Source organism: Osmerus mordax, chromosome 1, assembly GCF_038355195.1.
Source record: "Osmerus mordax isolate fOsmMor3 chromosome 1, fOsmMor3.pri, whole genome shotgun sequence".
NCBI lineage: Eukaryota > Metazoa > Chordata > Actinopteri > Osmeriformes > Osmeridae > Osmerus > Osmerus mordax.
In genome coordinates this window covers 201,995-218,858 of record NC_090050.1, presented here as the reverse complement: position 1 = coordinate 218,858, position 16,864 = coordinate 201,995, and the positions used below count along the sequence as shown (strand labels likewise).

The 16,864-nt window shown below is 47.0% G+C and overlaps 29 non-coding genes across 29 annotated transcripts; all 29 read right to left on the bottom strand.

Annotated features, from left to right (window-relative positions):
- Positions 1-445: 445 nt before the first annotated feature.
- On the bottom strand, positions 446-518 carry trnav-uac (transfer RNA valine (anticodon UAC)). Its single transcript has one exon. It is a non-coding gene; the product is annotated as a tRNA-Val (tRNA).
- A 383-nt stretch (positions 519-901) lies between these two features.
- On the bottom strand, positions 902-974 carry trnav-uac (transfer RNA valine (anticodon UAC)). The gene has a single exon. It is a non-coding gene; the product is annotated as a tRNA-Val (tRNA).
- A 505-nt stretch (positions 975-1,479) lies between these two features.
- trnav-uac (transfer RNA valine (anticodon UAC)) lies at positions 1,480-1,552 on the bottom strand. Its single transcript has one exon. It is a non-coding gene; the product is annotated as a tRNA-Val (tRNA).
- A 383-nt stretch (positions 1,553-1,935) lies between these two features.
- Positions 1,936-2,008, bottom strand: trnav-aac (transfer RNA valine (anticodon AAC)). The gene has a single exon. It is a non-coding gene; the product is annotated as a tRNA-Val (tRNA).
- Positions 2,009-4,135: 2,127 nt separating this feature from the next.
- trnav-uac (transfer RNA valine (anticodon UAC)) lies at positions 4,136-4,208 on the bottom strand. The gene has a single exon. It is a non-coding gene; the product is annotated as a tRNA-Val (tRNA).
- Positions 4,209-4,591: 383 nt separating this feature from the next.
- trnav-aac (transfer RNA valine (anticodon AAC)) lies at positions 4,592-4,664 on the bottom strand. Its single transcript has one exon. It is a non-coding gene; the product is annotated as a tRNA-Val (tRNA).
- A 505-nt stretch (positions 4,665-5,169) lies between these two features.
- On the bottom strand, positions 5,170-5,242 carry trnav-uac (transfer RNA valine (anticodon UAC)). The gene has a single exon. It is a non-coding gene; the product is annotated as a tRNA-Val (tRNA).
- Positions 5,243-5,625: 383 nt separating this feature from the next.
- Positions 5,626-5,698, bottom strand: trnav-aac (transfer RNA valine (anticodon AAC)). The gene has a single exon. It is a non-coding gene; the product is annotated as a tRNA-Val (tRNA).
- A 505-nt stretch (positions 5,699-6,203) lies between these two features.
- trnav-uac (transfer RNA valine (anticodon UAC)) lies at positions 6,204-6,276 on the bottom strand. Its single transcript has one exon. It is a non-coding gene; the product is annotated as a tRNA-Val (tRNA).
- A 383-nt stretch (positions 6,277-6,659) lies between these two features.
- On the bottom strand, positions 6,660-6,732 carry trnav-aac (transfer RNA valine (anticodon AAC)). The gene has a single exon. It is a non-coding gene; the product is annotated as a tRNA-Val (tRNA).
- A 505-nt stretch (positions 6,733-7,237) lies between these two features.
- trnav-uac (transfer RNA valine (anticodon UAC)) lies at positions 7,238-7,310 on the bottom strand. Its single transcript has one exon. It is a non-coding gene; the product is annotated as a tRNA-Val (tRNA).
- Positions 7,311-7,693: 383 nt separating this feature from the next.
- trnav-aac (transfer RNA valine (anticodon AAC)) lies at positions 7,694-7,766 on the bottom strand. Its single transcript has one exon. It is a non-coding gene; the product is annotated as a tRNA-Val (tRNA).
- Positions 7,767-8,276: 510 nt separating this feature from the next.
- Positions 8,277-8,349, bottom strand: trnav-uac (transfer RNA valine (anticodon UAC)). Its single transcript has one exon. It is a non-coding gene; the product is annotated as a tRNA-Val (tRNA).
- Positions 8,350-8,732: 383 nt separating this feature from the next.
- trnav-aac (transfer RNA valine (anticodon AAC)) lies at positions 8,733-8,805 on the bottom strand. Its single transcript has one exon. It is a non-coding gene; the product is annotated as a tRNA-Val (tRNA).
- A 510-nt stretch (positions 8,806-9,315) lies between these two features.
- Positions 9,316-9,388, bottom strand: trnav-uac (transfer RNA valine (anticodon UAC)). The gene has a single exon. It is a non-coding gene; the product is annotated as a tRNA-Val (tRNA).
- Positions 9,389-9,771: 383 nt separating this feature from the next.
- Positions 9,772-9,844, bottom strand: trnav-aac (transfer RNA valine (anticodon AAC)). Its single transcript has one exon. It is a non-coding gene; the product is annotated as a tRNA-Val (tRNA).
- A 510-nt stretch (positions 9,845-10,354) lies between these two features.
- On the bottom strand, positions 10,355-10,427 carry trnav-uac (transfer RNA valine (anticodon UAC)). The gene has a single exon. It is a non-coding gene; the product is annotated as a tRNA-Val (tRNA).
- Positions 10,428-10,810: 383 nt separating this feature from the next.
- Positions 10,811-10,883, bottom strand: trnav-aac (transfer RNA valine (anticodon AAC)). Its single transcript has one exon. It is a non-coding gene; the product is annotated as a tRNA-Val (tRNA).
- Positions 10,884-11,393: 510 nt separating this feature from the next.
- trnav-uac (transfer RNA valine (anticodon UAC)) lies at positions 11,394-11,466 on the bottom strand. Its single transcript has one exon. It is a non-coding gene; the product is annotated as a tRNA-Val (tRNA).
- Positions 11,467-11,849: 383 nt separating this feature from the next.
- trnav-aac (transfer RNA valine (anticodon AAC)) lies at positions 11,850-11,922 on the bottom strand. Its single transcript has one exon. It is a non-coding gene; the product is annotated as a tRNA-Val (tRNA).
- Positions 11,923-12,432: 510 nt separating this feature from the next.
- trnav-uac (transfer RNA valine (anticodon UAC)) lies at positions 12,433-12,505 on the bottom strand. The gene has a single exon. It is a non-coding gene; the product is annotated as a tRNA-Val (tRNA).
- A 383-nt stretch (positions 12,506-12,888) lies between these two features.
- On the bottom strand, positions 12,889-12,961 carry trnav-aac (transfer RNA valine (anticodon AAC)). Its single transcript has one exon. It is a non-coding gene; the product is annotated as a tRNA-Val (tRNA).
- A 510-nt stretch (positions 12,962-13,471) lies between these two features.
- On the bottom strand, positions 13,472-13,544 carry trnav-uac (transfer RNA valine (anticodon UAC)). The gene has a single exon. It is a non-coding gene; the product is annotated as a tRNA-Val (tRNA).
- Positions 13,545-13,927: 383 nt separating this feature from the next.
- On the bottom strand, positions 13,928-14,000 carry trnav-aac (transfer RNA valine (anticodon AAC)). The gene has a single exon. It is a non-coding gene; the product is annotated as a tRNA-Val (tRNA).
- Positions 14,001-14,505: 505 nt separating this feature from the next.
- On the bottom strand, positions 14,506-14,578 carry trnav-uac (transfer RNA valine (anticodon UAC)). The gene has a single exon. It is a non-coding gene; the product is annotated as a tRNA-Val (tRNA).
- A 383-nt stretch (positions 14,579-14,961) lies between these two features.
- trnav-aac (transfer RNA valine (anticodon AAC)) lies at positions 14,962-15,034 on the bottom strand. Its single transcript has one exon. It is a non-coding gene; the product is annotated as a tRNA-Val (tRNA).
- Positions 15,035-15,539: 505 nt separating this feature from the next.
- Positions 15,540-15,612, bottom strand: trnav-uac (transfer RNA valine (anticodon UAC)). The gene has a single exon. It is a non-coding gene; the product is annotated as a tRNA-Val (tRNA).
- Positions 15,613-15,995: 383 nt separating this feature from the next.
- On the bottom strand, positions 15,996-16,068 carry trnav-aac (transfer RNA valine (anticodon AAC)). The gene has a single exon. It is a non-coding gene; the product is annotated as a tRNA-Val (tRNA).
- Positions 16,069-16,572: 504 nt separating this feature from the next.
- On the bottom strand, positions 16,573-16,645 carry trnav-uac (transfer RNA valine (anticodon UAC)). The gene has a single exon. It is a non-coding gene; the product is annotated as a tRNA-Val (tRNA).
- Between the last annotated feature and the right edge of the window lie 219 nt (positions 16,646-16,864).

Sequence of the window (16,864 nt, the reverse complement as noted above, 5' to 3'; positions counted from 1 at the left end):
AACTTAGCTTCAACCCTTACGACGAACGGGGCCCTGGTTTAAACTAATGAGTCGTTATCAAACTCAGCAAAGACAGATAACGACTCCCTTCATTTGAATCAGGTATGTTGGAAGAGGGAAACATTTCAAACATGCAGGGGCAGGGCAGGGCAGGTGGGACCAGGATGGCGATGGACTGGTCTAAAGGTCTTAGAAGTAACAAAGGTCCTTGGCCCATGACATGCATTGTAATGTTTACGAACGGGATTCTAATCACTGTTGGAAACAACGGAATGGCTTAAAGGCGAATCCGCACAAGTGGCACAAGGGTAGCTGACTTCCCATTTCAAAGAACGACATGTCAACTCCAATGAATCATGGGACTTCTTGGGACATTGGGACGACATGGGACACAAGCTACTTTGGAGGGGATCGCAATTGAATGAAAACTGAGGAGAGAAGCAGAAGTTTCCGCCCGGTCTCGAACCGGGGACCTTTCGCGTGTAAAGCGAACGTGATAACCACTACACTACGGAAACTGCCAACACCCGAGAGACAGAAACCCAGTGCACTCACATACACACAGTAACAAGGAAACAGAACAAGGACACACATTTATAACGTAACATGGGCATTTCGGCTCATGAACTAGTTGATACCCTGCTTCAGCAAGCTAGCAACAAAGGAGATTGTCTAAAGCAACCTTTCCCAATCCTGGACCTCAGGCCTCCCTGCCCTGCATGTTTTTGACCTGATTGGACCCTTGCCAAGCTCTACAGAAGCCAGCGAAACGACCGAACATGTGGCACCAGGGAAGCTAACTTACCGCTTCAAAGAACGACAAACCAACTCCAATGAACTCATGACTGTCGATAATGCATCAAGTATTTACGAGATGATCGCAAGCTGATAAAAGGAACCATGTTTCCGCCCGGTCTCGAACCGGGGACCTTTCGCGTGTAAGGCGAACGTGATAACCACTACACTACGGAAACTTCTTATAGGCAAACAACAGAAACTCATTGCACGCACACACACGCACACACAAAACGAGGACACACCTTTACAATGTCAAATGGGCATTTTGGCTCATGAACTAGTTGATGTGGTTCATCAACAAGTCAGCAAGCACTGAGATGGTCTAAGGCAGTGGTTCTCAACCCTTGTCCTCAGGCCAGCATGCTTGAGATGTTTTCCTCTTCTAACACACCTGGTTTAAACTAATGAGTCGTTATCAAACTCAGCAAAGACAGATAACGACTCCCTTCATTTGAATCAGGTATGTTGGAAGAGGGAAACATTTCAAACATGCAGGGGCAGGGCAGGTGGGACCAGGATGGCGAACGACTGGTCTAAAGGTCTTAGAAGTAACAAAGGTCCTTGGCCCATGACATGTCAACTCCAATGAATCATGGGACTTCTTGGGACATTGGGACGACATGGGACACAAGCTACTTTGGAGGGGATCGCAATTGAATGAAAACTGAGGAGAGAAGCGGAAGTTTCCGCCCGGTCTCGAACCGGGGACCTTTCGCGTGTAAAGCGAACGTGATAACCACTACACTACGGAAACTGCCAACACCCGAGAGACAGAAACCCAGTGCACTCACAAACACACAGTAACAAGGAAACAGAACAAGGACACACATTTATAACGTAACATGGGCATTTCGGCTCATGAACTAGTTGATACCCTGCTTCAGCAAGCTAGCAACAAAGGAGATTGTCTAAAGCAACCTTTCCCAATCCTGGACCTCAGGCCTCCCTGCCCTGCATGTTTTTGACCTGATTGGACCCTTGCCAAGCTCTACAGAAGCCAGCGAAACGACCGAACATGTGGCACCAGGGAAGCTAACTTACCGCTTCAAAGAACGACAAACCAACTCCAATGAACTCATGACTGTCGATAATGCATCAAGTATTTACGAGATGATCGCAAGCTGATAAAAGGAACCATGTTTCCGCCCGGTCTCGAACCGGGGACCTTTCGCGTGTTAGGCGAACGTGATAACCACTACACTACGGAAACTTCTTATAGGCAAACAACAGAAACTCAGTGCACGCACACACAAAACGAGGACACACCTTTACAATGTCAAATGGGCATTTTGGCTCATGAACTAGTTGATGTGGTTCATCAACAAGTCAGCAAGCACTGAGATGGTCTAAGGCAGTGGTTCTCAACCCTTGTCCTCAGGCCAGCATGCTTGAGATGTTTTCCTCTTCTAACACACCTGGGGGGTATTCGTCGTAGCTCGCTAAGCAGTTTAGCGAGCTAATTTTCAGGCTAAGATAAAAAACGCCCCTCTTTTTGGTTCGTGGAAGCAACTTTCGATAAATCACCATAGTAACATATCAATTAGCACTAACCTGCTCCAGAGCAGGCTAACGTAAGTGTAGCTGGATAAGCTTGCCACACCCCCGGAAAATAACATGGCAGCTCCCTTTTTGAGAGACCCAGTTGACCAAGGAGCTATATTTTAGTTCGATTAGCTTTCCATACCAATAGTGTTCTTCGCGATTGCCAAGATCGTTTATTTCACACGGATGAGTTCTTGTTTGAGCGATATCGATTCAGCCGACAAGAACTCATTTATTTGCAAGACCTTCTACATTGCCGTACATTGCAAATATCACACGCCGCAGCAAGCTTTATGCTTTATTATGAGCTTATGCTGCTGTATGTGAATATGTAACGTTATGTTTTACGAAATGTCTTGTCTTATCTGTTGTGCCTGTGCTTTTTATATGTTTCACTGTGGGAGAGTGGGAAACGTCATATCGATTCCTTTTTATGTCTTGACATGTGAAGAAATTGACAATAAAGCTACTTGAAACTTTAACTGTTCTTCAGACTGCATAGCCTTGAGGTTTTTTGCGTCAGGTAGGCTATAGGCTACATTTTTATACAGTATAGGCGATGCAGAAAACATTGGTAAAGCCGCAGCATGCGTTGCTGTAAGAAAAGTGTACTTGGCGCTTAACCAGCTGATGAATCAATTCATCATATTCCCTGGCCATCTCCCAGTCAATTAAATCAAAGAGGGATTTACACATAGGCCTAAATGCACATGTATAGTAGGCCTACATGATATAAGCGCAGTATATCCTCATAATTGTCTATGAATTTGTATCAATTAGATACTCTTTGGCCTTGTTTTTATCTAGCCTACTTATTCTGAAAGAGTTGAGATCATTATTTTCGCTAGCAAGATCTCATTCGATTATTAATTTCCATTAAGCCTATACCAGCAGGCACATTTAAAGAAATGTGATCTGATTGATTGGGGTAATGAGGCACTTAAAATGAGCCTATACATTTCCTCAAAACTTTCTCATTTAGCTTATTGGCAATTTTTTGCCAAGCTGCTTGTCTTGCTCTGGCAGCGGTGGCGGTGTTTGACTTAGCCATGATAATATATGCTTATTGTCTTATAGTGACTCATTATAATAGTTTTGCTCGGATGGCGAGAATAGCCTATCACCGCTCTCTCTTTCGTATTTTCCGCCATCATACCGTTAGAAAATCACGGTTTTGGTGATCGACCTTTCCTGCCTTTTGAAGTAGGACGTGCACGTGCAATTTCCCTGATAAGTTTAGCCTGATTGAAATTAACCACATGATTTGGATGCGGATCAGCCGTTGACGAACCGATATTTGCTATTCTCACTCATCTCGCTAATGTTAACGGGCTAAAGGGACAATTGATTAACTTAGCTTCAACCCTTACGACGAACGGGGCCCTGGTTTAAACTAATGAGTCGTTATCAAACTCAGCAAAGACAGATAACGACTCCCTTCATTTGAATCAGGTATGTTGGAAGAGGGAAACATTTCAAACATGCAGGGGCAGGGCAGGGCAGGTGGGACCAGGATGGCGATGGACTGGTCTAAAGGTCTTAGAAGTAACAAAGGTCCTTGGCCCATGACATGCATTGTAATGTTTACGAACGGGATTCTAATCACTGTTGGAAACAACGGAATGGCTTAAAGGCGAATCCGCACAAGTGGCACAAGGGTAGCTGACTTCCCATTTCAAAGAACGACATGTCAACTCCAATGAATCATGGGACTTCTTGGGACATTGGGACGACATGGGACACAAGCTACTTTGGAGGGGATCGCAATTGAATGAAAACTGAGGAGAGAAGCGGAAGTTTCCGCCCGGTCTCGAACCGGGGACCTTTCGCGTGTAAAGCGAACGTGATAACCACTACACTACGGAAACTGCCAACACCCGAGAGACAGAAACCCAGTGCACTCACAAACACACAGTAACAAGGAAACAGAACAAGGACACACATTTATAACGTAACATGGGCATTTCGGCTCATGAACTAGTTGATACCCTGCTTCAGCAAGCTAGCAACAAAGGAGATTGTCTAAAGCAACCTTTCCCAATCCTGGACCTCAGGCCTCCCTGCCCTGCATGTTTTTGACCTGATTGGACCCTTGCCAAGCTCTACAGAAGCCAGCGAAACGACCGAACATGTGGCACCAGGGAAGCTAACTTACCGCTTCAAAGAACGACAAACCAACTCCAATGAACTCATGACTGTCGATAATGCATCAAGTATTTACGAGATGATCGCAAGCTGATAAAAGGAACCATGTTTCCGCCCGGTCTCGAACCGGGGACCTTTCGCGTGTTAGGCGAACGTGATAACCACTACACTACGGAAACTTCTTATAGGCAAACAACAGAAACTCATTGCACGCACACACACGCACACACAAAACGAGGACACACCTTTACAATGTCAAATGGGCATTTTGGCTCATGAACTAGTTGATGTGGTTCATCAACAAGTCAGCAAGCACTGAGATGGTCTAAGGCAGTGGTTCTCAACCCTTGTCCTCAGGCCAGCATGCTTGAGATGTTTTCCTCTTCTAACACACCTGGTTTAAACTAATGAGTCGTTATCAAACTCAGCAAAGACAGATAACGACTCCCTTCATTTGAATCAGGTATGTTGGAAGAGGGAAACATTTCAAACATGCAGGGGCAGGGCAGGTGGGACCAGGATGGCGAACGACTGGTCTAAAGGTCTTAGAAGTAACAAAGGTCCTTGGCCCGTGACATGTCAACTCCAATGAATCATGGGACTTCTTGGGACATTGGGACGACATGGGACACAAGCTACTTTGGAGGGGATCGCAATTGAATGAAAACTGAGGAGAGAAGCGGAAGTTTCCGCCCGGTCTCGAACCGGGGACCTTTCGCGTGTAAAGCGAACGTGATAACCACTACACTACGGAAACTGCCAACACCCGAGAGACAGAAACCCAGTGCACTCACAAACACACAGTAACAAGGAAACAGAACAAGGACACACATTTATAACGTAACATGGGCATTTCGGCTCATGAACTAGTTGATACCCTGCTTCAGCAAGCTAGCAACAAAGGAGATTGTCTAAAGCAACCTTTCCCAATCCTGGACCTCAGGCCTCCCTGCCCTGCATGTTTTTGACCTGATTGGACCCTTGCCAAGCTCTACAGAAGCCAGCGAAACGACCGAACATGTGGCACCAGGGAAGCTAACTTACCGCTTCAAAGAACGACAAACCAACTCCAATGAACTCATGACTGTCGATAATGCATCAAGTATTTACGAGATGATCGCAAGCTGATAAAAGGAACCATGTTTCCGCCCGGTCTCGAACCAGGGACCTTTCGCGTGTTAGGCGAACGTGATAAACACTACACTACGGAAACTTCTTATAGGCAAAAAACAGACACTCAGTGCACGCACACACACGCACACACAAAACGAGGACACACCTTTACAATGTCAAATGGGCATTTTGGCTCATGAACTAGTTGATGTGGTTCATCAACAAGTCAGCAAGCACTGAGATGGTCTAAGGCAGTGGTTCTCAACCCTTGTCCTCAGGCCAGCATGCTTGAGATGTTTTCCTCTTCTGACACACCTGGTTTAAACTAATGAGTCGTTATCAAACTCAGCAAAGACAGATAACGACTCCCTTCATTTGAATCAGGTATGTTGGAAGAGGGAAACATTTCAAACATGCAGGGGCAGGGCAGGTGGGACCAGGATGGCGAACGACTGGTCTAAAGGTCTTAGAAGTAACAAAGGTCCTTGGCCCGTGACATGTCAACTCCAATGAATCATGGGACTTCTTGGGACATTGGGACGACATGGGACACAAGCTACTTTGGAGGGGATCGCAATTGAATGAAAACTGAGGAGAGAAGCAGAAGTTTCCGCCCGGTCTCGAACCGGGGACCTTTCGCGTGTAAAGCGAACGTGATAACCACTACACTACGGAAACTGCCAACACCCGAGAGACAGAAACCCAGTGCACTCACAAACACACAGTAACAAGGAAACAGAACAAGGACACACATTTATAACGTAACATGGGCATTTCGGCTCATGAACTAGTTGATACCCTGCTTCAGCAAGCTAGCAACAAAGGAGATTGTCTAAAGCAACCTTTCCCAATCCTGGACCTCAGGCCTCCCTGCCCTGCATGTTTTTGACCTGATTGGACCCTTGCCAAGCTCTACAGAAGCCAGCGAAACGACCGAACATGTGGCACCAGGGAAGCTAACTTACCGCTTCAAAGAACGACAAACCAACTCCAATGAACTCATGACTGTCGATAATGCATCAAGTATTTACGAGATGATCGCAAGCTGATAAAAGGAACCATGTTTCCGCCCGGTCTCTAACCCGGGACCTTTCGCGTGTTAGGCGAACGTGATAACCACTACACTACGGAAACTTCTTATAGGCAAACAACAGAAACTCAGTGCACGCACACACACGCACACACAAAACGAGGACACACCTTTACAATGTCAAATGGGCATTTTGGCTCATGAACTAGTTGATGTGGTTCATCAACAAGTCAGCAAGCACTGAGATGGTCTAAGGCAGTGGTTCTCAACCCTTGTCCTCAGGCCAGCATGCTTGAGATGTTTTCCTCTTCTGACACACCTGGTTTAAACTAATGAGTCGTTATCAAACTCAGCAAAGACAGATAACGACTCCCTTCATTTGAATCAGGTATGTTGGAAGAGGGAAACATTTCAAACATGCAGGGGCAGGGCAGGTGGGACCAGGATGGCGAACGACTGGTCTAAAGGTCTTAGAAGTAACAAAGGTCCTTGGCCCGTGACATGTCAACTCCAATGAATCATGGGACTTCTTGGGACATTGGGACGACATGGGACACAAGCTACTTTGGAGGGGATCGCAATTGAATGAAAACTGAGGAGAGAAGCAGAAGTTTCCGCCCGGTCTCGAACCGGGGACCTTTCGCGTGTAAAGCGAACGTGATAACCACTACACTACGGAAACTGCCAACACCCGAGAGACAGAAACCCAGTGCACTCACAAACACACAGTAACAAGGAAACAGAACAAGGACACACATTTATAACGTAACATGGGCATTTCGGCTCATGAACTAGTTGATACCCTGCTTCAGCAAGCTAGCAACAAAGGAGATTGTCTAAAGCAACCTTTCCCAATCCTGGACCTCAGGCCTCCCTGCCCTGCATGTTTTTGACCTGATTGGACCCTTGCCAAGCTCTACAGAAGCCAGCGAAACGACCGAACATGTGGCACCAGGGAAGCTAACTTACCGCTTCAAAGAACGACAAACCAACTCCAATGAACTCATGACTGTCGATAATGCATCAAGTATTTACGAGATGATCGCAAGCTGATAAAAGGAACCATGTTTCCGCCCGGTCTCGAACCGGGGACCTTTCGCGTGTTAGGCGAACGTGATAACCACTACACTACGGAAACTTCTTATAGGCAAACAACAGAAACTCAGTGCACGCACACACACGCACACACAAAACGAGGACACACCTTTACAATGTCAAATGGGCATTTTGGCTCATGAACTAGTTGATGTGGTTCATCAACAAGTCAGCAAGCACTGAGATGGTCTAAGGCAGTGGTTCTCAACCCTTGTCCTCAGGCCAGCATGCTTGAGATGTTTTCCTCTTCTGACACACCTGGTTTAAACTAATGAGTCGTTTTTAAACTCAGCAAAGACAGATAACGACTCCCTTCATTTGAATCAGGTATGTTGGAAGAGGGAAACATTTCAAACATGCAGGGGCAGGGCAGGGAAGGTGGGACCAGGATGGCGAACGACTGGTCTAAAGGTCTTAGAAGTAACAAAGGTCCTTGGCCCGTGACATGTCAACTCCAATGAATCATGGGACTTCTTGGGACATTGGGACGACATGGGACACAAGCTACTTTGGAGGGGATCGCAATTGAATGAAAACTGAGGAGAGAAGCGGAAGTTTCCGCCCGGTCTCGAACCGGGGACCTTTCGCGTGTAAAGCGAACGTGATAACCACTACACTACGGAAACTGCCAACACCCGAGAGACAGAAACCCAGTGCACTCACAAACACACAGTAACAAGGAAACAGAACAAGGACACACATTTATAACGTAACATGGGCATTTCGGCTCATGAACTAGTTGATACCCTGCTTCAGCAAGCTAGCAACAAAGGAGATTGTCTAAAGCAACCTTTCCCAATCCTGGACCTCAGGCCTCCCTGCCCTGCATGTTTTTGACCTGATTGGACCCTTGCCAAGCTCTACAGAAGCCAGCGAAACGACCGAACATGTGGCACCAGGGAAGCTAACTTACCGCTTCAAAGAACGACAAACCAACTCCAATGAACTCATGACTGTCGATAATGCATCAAGTATTTACGAGATGATCGCAAGCTGATAAAAGGAACCATGTTTCCGCCCGGTCTCGAACCGGGGACCTTTCGCGTGTTAGGCGAACGTGATAACCACTACACTACGGAAACTTCTTATAGGCAAACAACAGAAACTCAGTGCACGCACACACACGCACACACAAAACGAGGACACACCTTTACAATGTCAAATGGGCATTTTGGCTCATGAACTAGTTGATGTGGTTCATCAACAAGTCAGCAAGCACTGAGATGGTCTAAGGCAGTGGTTCTCAACCCTTGTCCTCAGGCCAGCATGCTTGAGATGTTTTCCTCTTCTAACACACCTGGTTTAAACTAATGAGTCGTTATCAAACTCAGCAAAGACAGATAACGACTCCCTTCATTTGAATCAGGTATGTTGGAAGAGGGAAACATTTCAAACATGCAGGGGCAGGGCAGGGAAGGTGGGACCAGGATGGCGAAGGACTGGTCTAAAGGTCTTAGAAGTAACAAAGGTCCTTGGCCCATGACATGTCAACTCCAATGAATCATGGGACTTCTTGGGACATTGGGACGACATGGGACACAAGCTACTTTGGAGGGGATCGCAATTGAATGAAAACTGAGGAGAGAAGCGGAAGTTTCCGCCCGGTCTCGAACCGGGGACCTTTCGCGTGTAAAGCGAACGTGATAACCACTACACTACGGAAACTGCCAACACCCGAGAGACAGAAACCCAGTGCACTCACAAACACACAGTAACAAGGAAACAGAACAAGGACACACATTTATAACGTAACATGGGCATTTCGGCTCATGAACTAGTTGATACCCTGCTTCAGCAAGCTAGCAACAAAGGAGATTGTCTAAAGCAACCTTTCCCAATCCTGGACCTCAGGCCTCCCTGCCCTGCATGTTTTTGACCTGATTGGACCCTTGCCAAGCTCTACAGAAGCCAGCGAAACGACCGAACATGTGGCACCAGGGAAGCTAACTTACCGCTTCAAAGAACGACAAACCAACTCCAATGAACTCATGACTGTCGATAATGCATCAAGTATTTACGAGATGATCGCAAGCTGATAAAAGGAACCATGTTTCCGCCCGGTCTCGAACCGGGGACCTTTCGCGTGTTAGGCGAACGTGATAACCACTACACTACGGAAACTTCTTATAGGCAAACAACAGAAACTCAGTGCACGCACACACACGCACACACAAAACGAGGACACACCTTTACAATGTCAAATGGGCATTTTGGCTCATGAACTAGTTGATGTGGTTCATCAACAAGTCAGCAAGCACTGAGATGGTCTAAGGCAGTGGTTCTCAACCCTTGTCCTCAGGCCAGCATGCTTGAGATGTTTTCCTCTTCTGACACACCTGGTTTAAACTAATGAGTCGTTTTTAAACTCAGCAAAGACAGATAACGACTCCCTTCATTTGAATCAGGTATGTTGGAAGAGGGAAACATTTCAAACATGCAGGGGCAGGGCAGGGAAGGTGGGACCAGGATGGCGAACGACTGGTCTAAAGGTCTTAGAAGTAACAAAGGTCCTTGGCCCGTGACATGTCAACTCCAATGAATCATGGGACTTCTTGGGACATTGGGACGACATGGGACACAAGCTACTTTGGAGGGGATCGCAATTGAATGAAAACTGAGGAGAGAAGCGGAAGTTTCCGCCCGGTCTCGAACCGGGGACCTTTCGCGTGTAAAGCGAACGTGATAACCACTACACTACGGAAACTGCCAACACCCGAGAGACAGAAACCCAGTGCACTCACAAACACACAGTAACAAGGAAACAGAACAAGGACACACATTTATAACGTAACATGGGCATTTCGGCTCATGAACTAGTTGATACCCTGCTTCAGCAAGCTAGCAACAAAGGAGATTGTCTAAAGCAACCTTTCCCAATCCTGGACCTCAGGCCTCCCTGCCCTGCATGTTTTTGACCTGATTGGACCCTTGCCAAGCTCTACAGAAGCCAGCGAAACGACCGAACATGTGGCACCAGGGAAGCTAACTTACCGCTTCAAAGAACGACAAACCAACTCCAATGAACTCATGACTGTCGATAATGCATCAAGTATTTACGAGATGATCGCAAGCTGATAAAAGGAACCATGTTTCCGCCCGGTCTCGAACCGGGGACCTTTCGCGTGTTAGGCGAACGTGATAACCACTACACTACGGAAACTTCTTATAGGCAAACAACAGAAACTCAGTGCACGCACACACACGCACACACAAAACGAGGACACACCTTTACAATGTCAAATGGGCATTTTGGCTCATGAACTAGTTGATGTGGTTCATCAACAAGTCAGCAAGCACTGAGATGGTCTAAGGCAGTGGTTCTCAACCCTTGTCCTCAGGCCAGCATGCTTGAGATGTTTTCCTCTTCTAACACACCTGGTTTAAACTAATGAGTCGTTATCAAACTCAGCAAAGACAGATAACGACTCCCTTCATTTGAATCAGGTATGTTGGAAGAGGGAAACATTTCAAACATGCAGGGGCAGGGCAGGGAAGGTGGGACCAGGATGGCGAAGGACTGGTCTAAAGGTCTTAGAAGTAACAAAGGTCCTTGGCCCATGACATGTCAACTCCAATGAATCATGGGACTTCTTGGGACATTGGGACGACATGGGACACAAGCTACTTTGGAGGGGATCGCAATTGAATGAAAACTGAGGAGAGAAGCGGAAGTTTCCGCCCGGTCTCGAACCGGGGACCTTTCGCGTGTAAAGCGAACGTGATAACCACTACACTACGGAAACTGCCAACACCCGAGAGACAGAAACCCAGTGCACTCACAAACACACAGTAACAAGGAAACAGAACAAGGACACACATTTATAACGTAACATGGGCATTTCGGCTCATGAACTAGTTGATACCCTGCTTCAGCAAGCTAGCAACAAAGGAGATTGTCTAAAGCAACCTTTCCCAATCCTGGACCTCAGGCCTCCCTGCCCTGCATGTTTTTGACCTGATTGGACCCTTGCCAAGCTCTACAGAAGCCAGCGAAACGACCGAACATGTGGCACCAGGGAAGCTAACTTACCGCTTCAAAGAACGACAAACCAACTCCAATGAACTCATGACTGTCGATAATGCATCAAGTATTTACGAGATGATCGCAAGCTGATAAAAGGAACCATGTTTCCGCCCGGTCTCGAACCGGGGACCTTTCGCGTGTTAGGCGAACGTGATAACCACTACACTACGGAAACTTCTTATAGGCAAACAACAGAAACTCAGTGCACGCACACACACGCACACACAAAACGAGGACACACCTTTACAATGTCAAATGGGCATTTTGGCTCATGAACTAGTTGATGTGGTTCATCAACAAGTCAGCAAGCACTGAGATGGTCTAAGGCAGTGGTTCTCAACCCTTGTCCTCAGGCCAGCATGCTTGAGATGTTTTCCTCTTCTAACACACCTGGTTTAAACTAATGAGTCGTTATCAAACTCAGCAAAGACAGATAACGACTCCCTTCATTTGAATCAGGTATGTTGGAAGAGGGAAACATTTCAAACATGCAGGGGCAGGGCAGGGAAGGTGGGACCAGGATGGCGAAGGACTGGTCTAAAGGTCTTAGAAGTAACAAAGGTCCTTGGCCCATGACATGTCAACTCCAATGAATCATGGGACTTCTTGGGACATTGGGACGACATGGGACACAAGCTACTTTGGAGGGGATCGCAATTGAATGAAAACTGAGGAGAGAAGCGGAAGTTTCCGCCCGGTCTCGAACCGGGGACCTTTCGCGTGTAAAGCGAACGTGATAACCACTACACTACGGAAACTGCCAACACCCGAGAGACAGAAACCCAGTGCACTCACAAACACACAGTAACAAGGAAACAGAACAAGGACACACATTTATAACGTAACATGGGCATTTCGGCTCATGAACTAGTTGATACCCTGCTTCAGCAAGCTAGCAACAAAGGAGATTGTCTAAAGCAACCTTTCCCAATCCTGGACCTCAGGCCTCCCTGCCCTGCATGTTTTTGACCTGATTGGACCCTTGCCAAGCTCTACAGAAGCCAGCGAAACGACCGAACATGTGGCACCAGGGAAGCTAACTTACCGCTTCAAAGAACGACAAACCAACTCCAATGAACTCATGACTGTCGATAATGCATCAAGTATTTACGAGATGATCGCAAGCTGATAAAAGGAACCATGTTTCCGCCCGGTCTCGAACCGGGGACCTTTCGCGTGTTAGGCGAACGTGATAACCACTACACTACGGAAACTTCTTATAGGCAAACAACAGAAACTCAGTGCACGCACACACACGCACACACAAAACGAGGACACACCTTTACAATGTCAAATGGGCATTTTGGCTCATGAACTAGTTGATGTGGTTCATCAACAAGTCAGCAAGCACTGAGATGGTCTAAGGCAGTGGTTCTCAACCCTTGTCCTCAGGCCAGCATGCTTGAGATGTTTTCCTCTTCTAACACACCTGGTTTAAACTAATGAGTCGTTATCAAACTCAGCAAAGACAGATAACGACTCCCTTCATTTGAATCAGGTATGTTGGAAGAGGGAAACATTTCAAACATGCAGGGGCAGGGCAGGGAAGGTGGGACCAGGATGGCGAAGGACTGGTCTAAAGGTCTTAGAAGTAACAAAGGTCCTTGGCCCATGACATGTCAACTCCAATGAATCATGGGACTTCTTGGGACATTGGGACGACATGGGACACAAGCTACTTTGGAGGGGATCGCAATTGAATGAAAACTGAGGAGAGAAGCGGAAGTTTCCGCCCGGTCTCGAACCGGGGACCTTTCGCGTGTAAAGCGAACGTGATAACCACTACACTACGGAAACTGCCAACACCCGAGAGACAGAAACCCAGTGCACTCACAAACACACAGTAACAAGGAAACAGAACAAGGACACACATTTATAACGTAACATGGGCATTTCGGCTCATGAACTAGTTGATACCCTGCTTCAGCAAGCTAGCAACAAAGGAGATTGTCTAAAGCAACCTTTCCCAATCCTGGACCTCAGGCCTCCCTGCCCTGCATGTTTTTGACCTGATTGGACCCTTGCCAAGCTCTACAGAAGCCAGCGAAACGACCGAACATGTGGCACCAGGGAAGCTAACTTACCGCTTCAAAGAACGACAAACCAACTCCAATGAACTCATGACTGTCGATAATGCATCAAGTATTTACGAGATGATCGCAAGCTGATAAAAGGAACCATGTTTCCGCCCGGTCTCGAACCCGGGACCTTTCGCGCGTTAGGCGAACGTGATAACCACTACACTACGGAAACTTCTTATAGGCAAACAACGGAAACTCAGTGCACGCACACACACGCACACACAAAACGAGGACACACCTTTACAATGTCAAATGGGCATTTTGGCTCATGAACTAGTTGATGTGGTTCATCAACAAGTCAGCAAGCACTGAGATGGTCTAAGGCAGTGGTTCTCAACCCTTGTCCTCAGGCCAGCATGCTTGAGATGTTTTCCTCTTCTGACACACCTGGTTTAAACTAATGAGTCGTTATCAAACTCAGCAAAGACGGATAACGACTCCCTTCATTTGAATCAGGTATGTTGGAAGAGGGAAACATTTCAAACATGCAGGGGCAGGGCAGGTGGGACCAGGATGGCGAAGGACTGGTCTAAAGGTCTTAGAAGTAACAAAGGTCCTTGGCCCGTGACATGTCAACTCCAATGAATCATGGGACTTCTTGGGACATTGGGACGACATGGGACACAAGCTACTTTGGAGGGGATCGCAATTGAATGAAAACTGAGGAGAGAAGCGGAAGTTTCCGCCCGGTCTCGAACCGGGGACCTTTCGCGTGTAAAGCAAACGTGATAACCACTACACTACGGAAACTTCCAACACCCGAGAGACAGAAACCCAGTGCACTCACAAACACACAGTAACAAGGAAACAGAACAAGGACACACATTTATAACGTAACATGGGCATTTCGGCTCATGAACTAGTTGATACCCTGCTTCAGCAAGCTAGCAACAAAGGAGATTGTCTAAAGCAACCTTTCCCAATCCTGGACCTCAGGCCTCCCTGCCCTGCATGTTTTTGACCTGATTGGACCCTTGCCAAGCTCTACAGAAGCCAGCGAAACGACCGAACATGTGGCACCAGGGAAGCTAACTTACCGCTTCAAAGAACGACAAACCAACTCCAATGAACTCATGACTGTCGATAATGCATCAAGTATTTACGAGATGATCGCAAGCTGATAAAAGGAACCATGTTTCCGCCCGGTCTCGAACCGGGGACCTTTCGCGTGTTAGGCGAACGTGATAACCACTACACTACGGAAACTTCTTATAGGCAAACAACAGAAACTCAGTGCACGCACACACACGCACACACAAAACGAGGACACACCTTTACAATGTCAAATGGGCATTTTGGCTCATGAACTAGTTGATGTGGTTCATCAACAAGTCAGCAAGCACTGAGATGGTCTAAGGCAGTGGTTCTCAACCCTTGTCCTCAGGCCAGCATGCTTGAGATGTTTTCCTCTTCTGACACACCTGGTTTAAACTAATGAGTCGTTATCAAACTCAGCAAAGACGGATAACGACTCCCTTCATTTGAATCAGGTATGTTGGAAGAGGGAAACATTTCAAACATGCAGGGGCAGGGCAGGTGGGACCAGGATGGCGAAGGACTGGTCTAAAGGTCTTAGAAGTAACAAAGGTCCTTGGCCCGTGACATGTCAACTCCAATGAATCATGGGACTTCTTGGGACATTGGGACGACATGGGACACAAGCTACTTTGGAGGGGATCGCAATTGAATGAAAACTGAGGAGAGAAGCGGAAGTTTCCGCCCGGTCTCGAACCGGGGACCTTTCGCGTGTAAAGCAAACGTGATAACCACTACACTACGGAAACTTCCAACACCCGAGAGACAGAAACCCAGTGCACTCACAAACACACAGTAACAAGGAAACAGAACAAGGACACACATTTATAACGTAACATGGGCATTTCGGCTCATGAACTAGTTGATACCCTGCTTCAGCAAGCTAGCAACAAAGGAGATTGTCTAAAGCAACCTTTCCCAATCCTGGACCTCAGGCCTCCCTGCCCTGCATGTTTTTGACCTGATTGGACTCTTGCCAAGCTCTACAGAAGCCAGCGAAACGACCGAACATGTGGCACCAGGGAAGCTAACTTACCGCTTCAAAGAACGACAAACCAACTCCAATGAACTCATGACTGTCGATAATGCATCAAGTATTTACGAGATGATCGCAAGCTGATAAAAGGAACCATGTTTCCGCCCGGTCTCGAACCGGGGACCTTTCGCGTGTTAGGCGAACGTGATAACCACTACACTACGGAAACTTCTTATAGGCAAACAACAGAAACTCAGTGCACGCACACACACACAAAACGAGGACACACCTTTACAATGTCAAATGGGCATTTTGGCTCATGAACTAGTTGATGTGGTTCATCAACAAGTCAGCAAGCACTGAGATGGTCTAAGGCAGTGGTTCTCAACCCTTGTCCTCAGGCCAGCATGCTTGAGATGTTTTCCTCTTCTAACACACCTGGTTTAAACTAATGAGTCGTTATCAAACTCAGCAAAGACAGATAACGACTCCCTTCATTTGAATCAGGTATGTTGGAAGAGGGAAACATTTCAAACATGCAGGGGCAGGGCAGGGAAGGTGGGACCAGGATGGCGAAGGACTGGTCTAAAGGTCTTAGAAGTAACAAAGGTCCTTGGCCCATGACATGTCAACTCCAATGAATCATGGGACTTCTTGGGACATTGGGACGACATGGGACACAAGCTACTTTGGAGGGGATCGCAATTGAATGAAAACTGAGGAGAGAAGCGGAAGTTTCCGCCCGGTCTCGAACCGGGGACCTTTCGCGTGTAAAGCGAACGTGATAACCACTACACTACGGAAACTGCCAACACCCGAGAGACAGAAACCCAGTGCACTCACAAACACACAGTAACAAGGAAACAGAACAAGGACACACATTTATAACGTAACATGGGCATTTCGGCTCATGAACTAGTTGATACCCTGCTTCAGCAAGCTAGCAACAAAGGAGATTGTCTAAAGCAACCTTTCCCAATCCTGGACCTCAGGCCTCCCTGCCCTGCATGTTTTTGACCTGATTG